Source organism: Phacochoerus africanus, chromosome 9 (genome assembly GCF_016906955.1).
Source record: "Phacochoerus africanus isolate WHEZ1 chromosome 9, ROS_Pafr_v1, whole genome shotgun sequence".
Lineage (NCBI taxonomy): Eukaryota > Metazoa > Chordata > Mammalia > Artiodactyla > Suidae > Phacochoerus > Phacochoerus africanus.
The window spans coordinates 12,601,215-12,614,428 of NC_062552.1; the positions used below are offsets into that span (position 1 = coordinate 12,601,215).

At 45.1% G+C, this 13,214-nt stretch overlaps 1 protein-coding gene across 3 annotated transcripts in view; it reads right to left on the reverse strand.

The window, feature by feature from the left end:
- ATXN1 (ataxin 1) overlaps positions 1-13,214 on the reverse strand; it is a 418,270-nt gene that overhangs the window by 291,163 nt on the left and 113,893 nt on the right. The window lies entirely within an intron of this gene.

The following is a 13,214-nucleotide window of genomic DNA, read 5'->3' on the forward strand; positions in this document are numbered from 1 at the left end:
AAAAAAAAAAAAAAATCCTGATTCAGAAGTGATCACCACCTTGCATATCTATTATACTTCAATAAAACTTAAAAAAAAAATCTGACCCTTTACTCAATATTATCAAGCTGAGGACGGGGATACTTCTTGAGAGGGGGCCTGCCTTGTTTTTTCCTGTCTTATTAGCCACGTCTGCATCGAGAGACTCATCACAGACCCAGACTGGGTCTCAAGACTCCTCCTGCTGGGGCAACTGCCTTCCAACCACAGGAACCCATGAGGTCTTTCTCACTCATTCATTCCTTCAATGCTTATGTGAGCCTCTCTGTGTTTTGTGACTCTCTTGCTGGGGGTCAGAGACAAACAGGAGAAAATCACATACGCCCCCAAGGGGAGTTCCTCCCAGGGGAGACCACAAGCCGTCCTGTTGGTAAGCTAAAGTGAGGAGGCCAACTTTGGGCATCAGCCTTATCACTTAACAATATACCTCACATACAGATAAACAAATCCAAGGGCCTAAAAGAGTGCATGACAGTGTGGGCCAAATGTACACACCAACATATATGCTAAAGACCAGGTAGGCTGACCCACAGGAGATTCGTTAGAGAAAAGCTGATGGAAGCAATCATTTCAATGCATAAAGGTAGAGACAGCCTCTTCTCCAAGCACCAGGTTTTCCAGAGCTTTATATGTTCATCTGAAAATCTGCACCTGAGAAAATAAGTAAGGCTCACCCCTCCCAAGCTCTAACATTAAAATCAGGCATTAGGAAAAATGAGCTGCTTCGGTAGTAAACGAACAGCCGAAGCCTTCATGAAATCAGAAACATTAGACTAGAAGGTAAGGAGATAATGAGACTTGTCAGAAGATATTAAGAAGGCAGGCCAATAAAAGAGATTGTGTTCATAGAATGATTCTAAATACAAAATGGTCAGATGATACTTACAAGCGTGGCTATTAATAGAAATAATATTAGAGAGGTTTCATTATGCAAATGGCTTATATGCCCGCCAGAAATGCACCCAGCAGTAATCTGCATTTTTCCTGTAGCAGAAATGTCAAGGATTTCTCTTGCTGAATTAGGAGGGAGTCTTTGAGGGGTCTACCGTGGCTTTCACGATCACAATAAAAAAGACCACCCGTGCTCTTAGTTGCTCCTAGACAGTAACAATACAATACTCCTAGATGATAATAACAATTAGGCACTTTTATGGGTCAGGCACCGTGCTGACTGCTCTACATGTCAAAGTCCTATGAGGCCTGATTATTATCCCAATTTCATTGTTGAGAGAATGAATTCACTTGCCCAGGGTCTCACATGTAAACGGAGGCTCGATGTGAAGTCTCCTCTCGCGCATGGACCCCCAGCCCATGCTTCTTTCCACTGCCCTGAATATCGAATGGTCCCAACTCGGGTGGTATCATGACCATAATGCTTCAGAAGGCATACAGCACCCTTACATATAGGAAGAGATGGGTCTAGAAAAAATGGGCACATCTGGTCACCTTGTGTGTAAATCTCACTATCTGCTCCCACTCAGTGGCACCCATCTTTGCCACCCGAGACCCCAGATATTAATGCCAACTCTGGTCAGCTCTTGAAATGGTGCCAAGCACTCACATCGCACAGGTGTCACAAGGCGAAATCCCAAATCACTCCAAGGCTAAGTCACCTGTCCCACATCTACCCCGGATGTTCCCCTGGACATCCCATCAATCTCTGAAGTCAACTGGATTCCCTCCTTGGTTGGATCCTTGGTTTCAGGATCCATGTTTCTGCAGGATGCTCCCTTCCTTGGGTCTCAATGAGTAAAACCAGTGTTCCGAAACCCCAAGGTGGCTGATGGGAAATTTCTCAGCTCAGCCACAGACCCCTCATTAGAATGGCCCATCAGTAGCAGCTTTGGTTCAGACACTTTTACTTCTTTCCCCTAGACATCCTTTGAGGAATTTCTCAATTCTCCATAAAAAATAACTAAAAATTGACATCAGAAGGAAAGGAAAAGACGAAAGACTCACATGCTTGAAAGCAGAGTGTGAGTTGAACGTTAGACTAAACGTTGGTCTAGTTTCGCACCCTTGCCCTATATACCATAGGGTAGCTATTGATCTTATTACTTAACTGTTGTCTTGGATTATCTGTAAAACAAAAGCAGTAAGGCTCATCTCCCAGGGTGGTTGTGAGGTTTAACTAGGACATTATAGGTAACGCTCTCAGTGGGGTGCCCTGCCCAGGGTAAGGTTCCTTTTCTGCTTTATTTGGTCAAGGAAGAATGGATTTCCTCTACTCATGGTTCTTCCTACACTGCCCCCAGTACCACCCCCAGCCCCTGGCCTGTGTCCCACAAGCTGGAGGTATTCCACCCTCCCAGCCCGGGGCAGTGGGAGAGGAACCGAGATAGTCTTGTCACCTACTAAGGGTAGCCTGCAAAATTTGTTTCTCTGTCAATAACCACCCCTGCCCCAACCCCCTCCACACAGACAGAGCTGTTAAGAGGATGTCACGTGGCAACATGCCTGATAAATTAAGGCAGGAAGTAAACGCAAGGTTACACTTGTATATCCAAGAGATTAGTGTGCAGAAGACTGAGTCTTTGCTCTCCTGAATTTCTTCTGATCTGAATTCCTGCAGGCAAGATTTTTGTCAATGACCCAGAACCACTTAAGCTTCCAGGGAACCAGGCAACGAAGCAGAGCAAGACCGGATACTAAAGCCCGGGGATGGGGGGCGGGGGGGAGTGGTTGGGAAAGCAGTAAGAGCCCCCCAGTCAGAGGGGGTGCCCCCCACTGGTGCTGTATTCACAGGGCTCCAAAAGACAGGAGGGGCTTTAGGAAAAACAAAACCCAAGAATTACTGCATCGGCACCAGCGTGGCACACACACTGACCTCTGCAGAAACTAGAAAATGCGAAATGGCGAGGCAATCTCAAGTTTAAAGGAAAAGCATCTTTTGAAAAGTGGAAAAGAGCTGAGAACTGCCAATACATTCAGTACTCATTTTTGGACTCTCTTAATGATACACAATCATTTTGCTATAAAGAAACACTGAAAAAGAGGCACGTACAGCCTGGTAACTTGGCTACTTCCTAAGATTTTCTTGTTTGATAGATTTAGAGATTTAAGGCACTGCCATAAATCTTTTCCAAACAAGGGGGATTATCAACAAAGTAATCAGTTAATTCATTAATAAAACACAAACAAACTAGCCATTGACAAGCCTGGGGAAATCCCTCCCAGGTTTTTTTTTTTTTTTCTTCTTCCTGTTTGGGAGGGCAAAACCTTTGAAATAAACATGACCTACTAGACATACAATTCCTTATTTTAATTTGTTTTCCCCAAGTACTCACAAATCCAGGTCACCCCAGTTCGCTTCCAGGTCTTTGTCCACATTTAAATCTCTTACCTGATGCCTACCATCTGGAGCCCTCGAGGGGCTGCCACTGTGTTGCGTGTCTGCCTCCAGATGTTGCCGCACAGCCCCCTCCCTGAGAGGCACCTGCTCACTAGAGTGTGTAAACACGGCTGCCAGGACAAGAGAGACATGTCGGAAAAGGCAACCCTCCCACCCTGTCGGGGGACGAGGGGGCGGTTGGAGCGAGTACGTCCTGAGCAGCTTCGAGTGATGACAGACTGACGACTCAGAGCTAATGAATGGAAACCGAAGCAAAGACGGTGACAGCTCAAAGCCAGGGTGCGAAGCTCACGTCATCTGGGAGAGAGACCCCGAGGAGAAATCTCCTAAGGGCAGGACGTTCGTGCTTGCCTCTTGTTTGCTTTGCAGACTAACACACTTCTGTTATGAATATGTCTTTACACTCTGGAGAGACTTCATAAGGGGTTGACCGCCTATTAATTCTCGCAGTGCCTACACTACAGCGAACACAGTAACTCTTCGTGCATTGCATTCGTTCGTACCTAGCTGCCGTCACAGGCAGGACGTTCTTCCGAGCCCATTCGTTGTCCAGCTTCTGTACGTCCAATCCTGACAAGGAATCCTCTCCTTGAAATGGCCCTCTGTTCTTCCCCTCACACCATCATGACTCTTTCTTTCTTCCGACTAAACCCCGTTTAAACTACCTTCTCCCCTCATCTCATCTAAGTGAACTCTATCGAGTTCTGGCGTCCATGCCAGCAATCAACTCAGCTCTTACTTCCCACTAACACAGCTGTCTCTACAGCACAAACATGAATCCAACGCATGCCTCATGTGTACCTTTTGGCAGGTTATTTCTCTCTGGGCCTCAGTCTTCCTCATCTGTAGAAGACAGATAACAATCACTCCTCTATCGGAGAGCTGTTGTAAGAATTTAACATTTATTGTTCATGGTTGGGGTGTGTGTGTGTGTATGTGGACACACACACTTCGGGCACACAGAGTGCTTAGCACAGTATTTGGGTACTTAGCACTCTGAAAAAGTCTAGTGCATGTCCATTGTCACTGTGATTCTGTGATTTGTCCTTATATTCACATTGGTCTCCACCACTTGATGAGCAAACTCTTGAGACGAGCTGCACAGTGTCCAGAAACTGAGGATCTGACAGAAGCCCAGCAAGTGTTAACTCAACAATGAAGCAGCAGCTTGGCCACGACTCAGGTATTTCAGACTCAACCTACACTGTGGATGACAAAGGCTCATTCAGATGCGTGAAGTCCGGCAAAACCAAATACAATCATGTCTGATTCTTTAAGTAGGACAGTGGTAAGATAAATAAATACGTTTGAATCTGCCGAGAGGGGCACTGTAAGAGGGCTTCTGAACAAGAAAGAAAACTTGGCCCTCAGACATTTCCAGAAGCCTCTCGGAGATACGACTGGAGAAAACGTGGGAAGGTGGCCAGGAAACCAGCCTAGCACTGAGCGCAAGGACAAAGCCAGGCCTTCCTGCTGGCAGAAGGGCAAGGGGCAAAGGCTGCGCAGGGGAAATACGGTTCCTTGGCAAGTGTTTCCAGGTGCAAGTTAGTTACTCCAGGGCTCAACCCTAGCCTCAGGCAGTGCTCAGGTCTCCCAGTAAGTCACCTGCCCGCGGAGACAGCCAGCCAAAGGTCACAAAAGTAGTGGCAGAGCAAGAACTGAGACCAGGACTGTGGGACCAGCCTCCTCCACCCAAGAATCTAGTTTCCAGTTCTGCAGCATCCTGTCTGCTTGCATCTCCCCCTTCCTAGTGCTTCACTGGGGCTGCTAGGTTCTCAAGTTAAGTCTCATTGTCAAGTAGGCCACTGGAACAGGGCTCCTGGTTTGGGGATGACAAATTCCATTTGGCTGTTTCTACTCTAGGGTCACTCTGCATGGCGTCAGGCATGGGGACCTTCTGCCCACATCAACTGTCACTCACTCTCAATAGTCTATAATGACATCACAGCCCCCCAAGATTTTTAACTAAATAAGAAAGTCAAGTGGCCGATAAATAATATCATAAGTTAATTTAAAACCTTTTTGTAGTCGAATACTTTATTATTTCTTTAGAAAATGGGTTATATTTTCTTGGGACCTTTTCCTCCCAGGCTGTAACAGGGCTACTTCAGCACGCAATGTCATACCTTGAATGCCAGGTGCATTTAAGAAAAAAGAAAATCTAATGAAATTAGCTTTTATACCTAACAACAGGCTTGGAACAATAAAAGAACTCTTTGGAAAAGGAAGAAAGAAACCAATTTAGCATACAGAAATCCACAGCTGCTTCCCAAATCAAAGTTCCCTCGAACAAATGACTGCTTAGCAAGGAGATTTAGTTCCCCTCAAGTAACCATGTCGTGCTCAGGAAAAAAAAAAAAAAAGTTTCACAAATTAGCCATTGCATTGATTTTTCTCTAGGTGGCGTGGGGACAAGATAAGAAGCTATGTAGTTCGATTTTATTAAACCCTCATATACCTTACATGCTCCAGGCAAATGGGAAGCTGCAGCAGAGGGGGGGGGGGATTCCCAGGAATAGGTGAATCATAATTGTTAGTCATCAGTTTGGGAAATTCAGGAAATAGTTACTCTCAGTTAAAAGCATTATTCTTTGCTAGATGTCCGAGAGATAAATTTCTTTGGAAACAACTCGTCAAGATACTGAAGGCTCTGCTCAGCCTCTCCATTCTCCTCTGTTTTGCCGGACCGGCAGATTTTGGTGAATTTCTTATATGGGTATGAGGGGAAATGAACAGCACATTTTACATATTGCTAATCAGAGGTGGATCCAGTTGGTGGGGTCCCATGCTTATAAGGTTAGGCGCGGGATGGAGGAGTGAGTAGCAGGAGGTGTGGGTCTTTTTTTTTTATTATTTAATTATTTATTATTATTTTTTTCCCACTGTACAGCAAGGAGTGTGGGTCTTTTAAAGAGTTCACAAAAGCATCTGCCAAAACTTAGATCCCGGGCCTTAGAAGGGGCCTGTTCAGGTGATAGGCTCTGAAGCTGAAGTGGCCTTAGTTTTGAGGCAACTGTGCCCCGACTGTAACACACTCCCATCTACGCATGCGTCCCAAGGAGGGGGGTCACCTGTAAATGGCCCGGCTCTATGCATTTCATTACAATCCTCTTCGACCTCAAATGTATTGTAAATACTTCCACACCCATTTTTGCTGAGTCCAGGTGGCCACGGTAGAAATGTTTACACAGTATGTTTTGGATGAGCTGATCAATGAATTCCAGGACGTGGACGTGGCTTTACTACTGTCAGGAAAGCCTTTCGTCCACGGTAATTTATGATGCCTATTCTTTGGAAACCCATCAAAAGCTTCCTAAGAAAGTATCTCAGATCTGAGTCACAGTGTAACTAAACACAGTGATTACAATTAAATATGGATGGGGGGGGGGAATCAATGAGCTTAGGTTTGGGTTCAGGCACGGCTGGGGAAAGGGCTGTTCTGCCTCCCCTACACCAGGAACCAGCGCAGGGACAGCCCTCCAGTACATCTTAATTATGGACCGAGAAAATCAGAAGGGAGAAAAAGCTCTGACCTCAACTGGAAATCAATCCATAGAGCCCTTTCACCAGGAGAAAAAAAAAAAAAAAAGATGTACCCTGAAAGAAGATTCGAGATTCACAGGCTTCTGGGATTTGAGGCAAATCGCTACCTGCGCCCAGCGGAAAGTCATTACTGTTCCATTAACTTGCAGGAAGTAGATTCACCCCTTCTGGGGCTTCTTAAGGCTCTTGGAGCTCCAGGGTGGCAGTGAAGTGCAGCTTAGATCAGCAGCCGTGGCTAGAATAGGAATCTGAAAATAACACAATCGCTCTGACACGCCAACTCACGACTTTTAATTGTGGCTCATTAAAGATGTAAATAGAAGAAGAATTATGTTCACCTCTACTACAATTTCATGGCTGCAGTACAATTACCCTGCTTCTGCTTCTATGCAGAAAGGAAGACTTCTGCTTTGCGTAATATCGCGACCAGCGGAGGGCTGTGACTCACCATTTTTTCTTCCCAACAGCAGCCATCACATGTTTCTGCCTGTTGTTGGACAGAGACAGGTAGACAGGGTGATTAATTCCAAAATCAACCCAAAGAAGAAGAAAAGTTGGTCAAAAGATGGAATCCATAAAATTCTGGACTCTTCTTAGTGGGCTATTACAGAAATGCAAGCCTTCTTGCAGAAATGCTGCGAAGAATTCAGGCCAAAGAGGGGCTAAAACCAAAGAGAGGAAGAGTCTTCGACAAAGAGGGAACGTGAAACTACCTAATAGAGTTGGACTTTTGTCTTAGAAATGTTATTTTCCTCAGGGACTAATGCGAGAAAAATTCCTCTAGCCTCTGCTTACCCATATTCTTATAGAAGATTAGTGAAACAATATAGTATTGAAAATAAGTGCCTACGAAAAAGTACATTTGAAACACTGTGTTAAGCATTAAATGAGAAAATATTCATAAGGTTGATGTCAGAGAACCTTTTGCCTATGTTCTCTTCCAGGAGTTTGATGGTGTCTTGTCTTATATTTGCCTTTAAGCCTTTTGAGTCTATTTTCCATACATGGTGTGAGCGTGTGTTCTAGTCTCACTGATTTACATGCAGCTTTCCAGGTTTCCCAACACATACTTGCTGAAAAGACTGTCGTTTTCCCATTTTATTTTCTTGCCTCCTTCGTCAAAGATTAATTGACCATAGGTTGTCAGGGTTTATCTCTGGCTTCTCTATTCTGTTCCATTGGTCTATATGTCTGTTTTGGGAGGGGGAGGGAGTGGGGTGGTTGGGGAGCTTGGGGTGAATAGATACCAACTATTGCCTTTGGAATGGATCAGCAATGAGATCCTGCTGTGTAGCACTGGGAACTATGTCCAGTCACTAATGATGGAGCATGATAATGGGAGAAAATAGAATGTGTACATGTATGTGTAACTGGGTCAGCATACTGTACAGTAGAAAGAAAAATTGTATGGGGGAAATAACTATTAAAAAAATAACAATAAATGGAAAAAAATTAAATGAAGAGCCAGACACAAAAGGACAAATATTGTATGAATCCAGGTAGAAGCAGTACCCCAAATAAGGAAACTCCCAGAGGTAAAAAGTTGAGTAGAGATTACGAAGAACTTAGGAGAGGGAGGACAGGGAGTTAGTTTTTATTGGGTACAGGGTTTCTGTTTGGGAAGATCAAAAACCTCTAGAAAAAGACAGTGGTGATAGTTACACACTACTGTGGGTGTATTTAATGCCAGGGAATTGTACACTTAAAATTGGTTACAATGGTAAACTTGACGTTATACAGACTTACGGCAATTATATATGCATTTAAAAATCAAATTCAGGACACTTTCAAAGTGGGGTGCTGGATGCGTGGCTGGGTTCCCAAGAACCCAGAGGGCTGCTGGAGCTCGATGAGGGTGGTGCAGGCAAAGGGAGGGGTGAGACCGACGCGGATGCTCACCGGGAAATGGAGAAGGCCATGTCCACCCCTGCAGATGGGGTGCAGCTGCAGGTGGGCTCAGTGTGTGTGCAGGAGAACCAGCGCAGGTGCGATAAATATTTAGAAGTCCTGATTTAAAGTCATTAAGTGGATCTGATATCACGGAGCGTCTTACTCAATTTCATAAAGCAGATAACCACTCCAGTATTTGTCAAGTTAATAAATACAGATTTGGGTTGAATTTGCATAATATGCGCTTGAAGGTTCACTGGCCATGACCTTTTGATAGTTGGATTTGAACTTCCCCTTTCACTAAATGTCACTCCAAATTCCAGGCAGCCTTTGGAAGCAAACTCTTCTCTGTGCCAGTTGCTAAGTGTCTTTTAGTATAATACATTCGGTTTGCATCGGGTGGAAGAAGCAAAGTATCTAGGCTTCTTACAATGGGCTCACTCCCTATCTCCATTTTACTGTCAAGTGCAAGGTCACTCTACATGCCCACCAACAAAGGACTCCAGACTCTTACACAAGTGGCTTCTTCGACGGGCTCCTAGAAATGGCCATCTGCCAGCAGTGTCATTTAGAAGGATGCTGGTCCTGAGGACAGTTGAAAATAATTTCTTTCCCATCAACTCCAGCAAAGTAGATTAGGTCCTTGCAGGGCTTTGGTTTCTCTGAAAGCAGCAGAGTGCTGGCAAAGTGGCCTTAAGCCAGTGGAAGAAACAACCCTAGTGGAGATTGGAAATCAGAAGTGGCTTGACAGAGGTAGGGGGTGACAGCAGGCAAGGGGTCAGCGAGTCCAAGGGTTTAATCCTAGCTTTATTCCTACAAACTCGGCGATACTCTTCAGCACCAACAGCCTCGTCCATTATAATAACATAGAATCTGAATGGAAAACGTCATGCTCACTGTCTTTAAAATCTTTGTGAGGATCAGATGAGATGAAACATGGGCCGGCCCAAAGAAACTGATTTATTAACCATTCTTAAATTAGTTTTCTCTTTCAAAGGGAAAAATGTACAAAAATGTCTCCCAGGGAGTGCCCTGGGGGTTCAGTGGGTTAAGCATCCGTCCATGTCAATGCTGTGACTTGAGTCACTGCTGTGGTGTGGGCTTGAACCACGGTCTGGGAACGTCTACATGCCCTGGGCGAGGCCAAAAGAGAAAAAAGTCTCCCAAGTTTGATTGAGGAAGTTTTTTGTTTGTTTGTTTTTGGTTTCTGTTTTTTGCTTTTTATTTTAGGGCCGCACTTGTGGCATATGCAAGTTCCCAGGCTAGTGGTGGAATTGAAGCAGCAGCTGCCTGTCTTCGCTGAAGCCACAGCAACTCCAGATCCAAGCCACATCTGCAACCTACACCACAGCTCACGGCAAAGCCGGCTCCTTAACCCACGGAGCAAGGCCAGGGATCAAACCCAAGTCCTCATGGATTCTAGTTGGGTCTGTTACCACTGAACCACAATGGCAATTCCCGAGAGGCTTTTAAAAGAGATTCCAACAATATTATGGAGCATCCCTCATGTTGAAAGTCCAGGGCTACTCCCTGGGGGGAACACACAGGAGTGTAAGAGGTGTCTTGAATTTCGGGGAACTGGAGTCTAACAGCAGATAAGCAACTCACTGCTAAGTCTGATCATGACCCGCTCCCCTTCCAAAACCTCAGTGGCTCTCCATCACTTAAGAAAAAATTCCAGAGTTCCCATCATGCGCAGCAGAAACAAATCCAACTAGAAACCATGACGTTGTGGGTTCGATCCCTGGCCTCGCTCTGTGGCTTAAGGAACCAGCATTGCCGTGAGCTGTGGTGTAGGCCCGCAGCTGTAGCTCCGATCTGACCCCTAGTCTGAAAACTTCCGTATGCTGCAAGTGCAGCCCTAAAAAGCAAAAAAAAAAAAGAAAGAAAGGAAAAAGAAAAAATTCCAACACTTAGTATGGAATTAATTCAATTGTTCATCTGTAAAAGGGGGATGAAGTCACAGGGAGCTGTGATCAGAACTGGTTACACTGCACACCAATCACAGGATCTGGTGGAAGATTCAATTAGTAGTTTCCATTAATTACTGTTTCCATCTTCATGATTAAATCAACCTCCTTCCTCCCTATCTCTCATTAGTCCACCTCACACTGGGTCCGGATGGGTCCCGGGGGTTCATCCAGCACACAGTGCCCCCTCCCTTCTCACCTGTGTCCCTTGCCCTCCTGTCTGGAACGCCTTGTCCCACCTCTGTCATTTGGGATCCCAACCTGGCTTCAAGGTCGAGTTCAAAATACCTCCTCCGTGTCTTTCCCACTCCCCAGCGAGACCAAATCTCTCACATCTCTGAGTTCCCACCGCACTTCCTCATCCTCCTGAACTGAGCTCACCCAGCTTGCCCTTCCCTGACTGAGCGTACGTTCTCAAGCTCCTCTGAAGGAAGGCAAAGGCTGGAAAAATTTTGTTACCAACGGAGGAATCATCTAACTGACTACCAGGAAAGTGGCATGAGAACAACACCTTTTTATTTCTTTTTTTTTAGAGCTGCACCCTCGGCATATGCAAGTTCCCAGGCTTGGGGTCCATTCAGAGTTGCAGCTGCTGGCCTACACCACAGCCACAGCAACGTGGGATCCGAGCACCGTCTGCAACCTACACCACAGCTCACGGCAACGCAGGACCCTGGACCCACTGAGCGAGGCCGGGGATTGATCCTGCATTCTCGTGGATACTAATCGGGTTTGCTACTATATCCAGTCACTTATGATGGAATGTGATGGAGGATAATGTGAGAAAAAGAATATATGTGTGTGTGTGTGTGTGTGTGTGTGTATAACTGGGCCACTTTGCTATACAGTAGAAATTGTCAGAACACTGTAAATCAACCATAATGGAAAAAATAAAAATCATTTTAAAAAAAGACGCAATGGGAACCCCCAATAACTGTTAACATTTTGTTAAGACTTTATGTGCAGGAACTCACTTAGTTCTCACAACTCTGAAAGAGGCTGCTTTACTTCTATTCCAAGCATGGATCAAACCGAGACCCCAAGAGGTTAAGTCACATGCTCAACATCATACGCCTAGTAAGGGGCAGACGTCAAACTCAGGACGTCTGCCTCAAACACCTCTGCTCTTACTCTCATTATACTGATCCCCGAGAGCATTACAGCGATTTATTGTGTACTTAAACAAACAAACAAACAAACAACAAACTCCATGATGACTGTAATCAGTTCTCTCCGGGCTGGATTTTAAAACTTTAGATCCATCAGAGTATCCTGTTCGGTACTTAGATTCTTCAAGTCACAGGATGAGACTTCCTCATTGAGGCTACTATGGCTTACAGACACTTCTGCTAGTGCTAACCAACGCTCAACAACCGCAGGAAGCTGCAGCCACAGAACCACCACGTGGACCCATCTGCACGGTCTGCAGAGGGCAGTTTAACCTAAGCACCTACTACAGTGGGTAATGCCTGAAGCTGTAATGAACACCGTGGTCGTCTATTGCCTGCTGGAGTTTTTTGTCACTAGGTATGTAGGAGGCCCTGGAGTACTGGCTCTCACGAAAGGGCAAAGTGATGGCCAGTACCTCCTGGTCAAGGAACTGCACCAGTCAGCAGGAAAGGCTGCTGCCCCATGGACAGTCCCCCAGAGAATCACTCATAGTGATTCATCCATCTCAGCCCTTTTTTTTTTAAGGGCCACACTCGCAGCATATGGTAGTTCCCAGGCTAGGGGTCGAAATGGAGCCTACATCACTGCCACAGCAACACAGGATCCAAGTCATGTGTGCGACCACAGCTCAGGGCAATGCCAGATCCCTGACCCTCTGAGAGAGGCCAGGGATCGAACCTGCATTCTCATGGAGGCTAGTCGGATTTGTTTCTGCTGTGCCACAGAGGGAACTTCTATTTCCTGACGCATCGTCTAGACAGCCAAAGGGTGGAGCTTTTATATAAATGCAATACTCAGGATAGAAAGAGAAGAAAATTGAGCAAAGGTTCCTCACTGTGCCAAACAGACAAAGGCCAACTTACATTTAAGGTAAGGCTGAGAGGTATAATGTGGAATTTAACACATCTCATCAGCAGTCAATGTTACTGATTGACCAATTCCATAATTTGGCCATCTAACGATGGCTCAACTTTTGGCATAATTTTTATAGGCAAAAAACCCCTGAAAGTTGGGTAAGAATATCATGCAAAAAAACCTCAAATTGAAATTCTCTATTCCCAACTCACAGACTCTAAAATATTAAGGAAATCTATATACCATGAGATACACTAAACATTCAAAAAGTATACAATATAAAATAATATATAGTATTAAACAATCTTTCCCTGATGACAAAATATTGTTTAAAAAGATGTGTAACATGCCTCACTTATTTGTCTCCATCAAATCTCTTTCTGAATTCCTTGCTA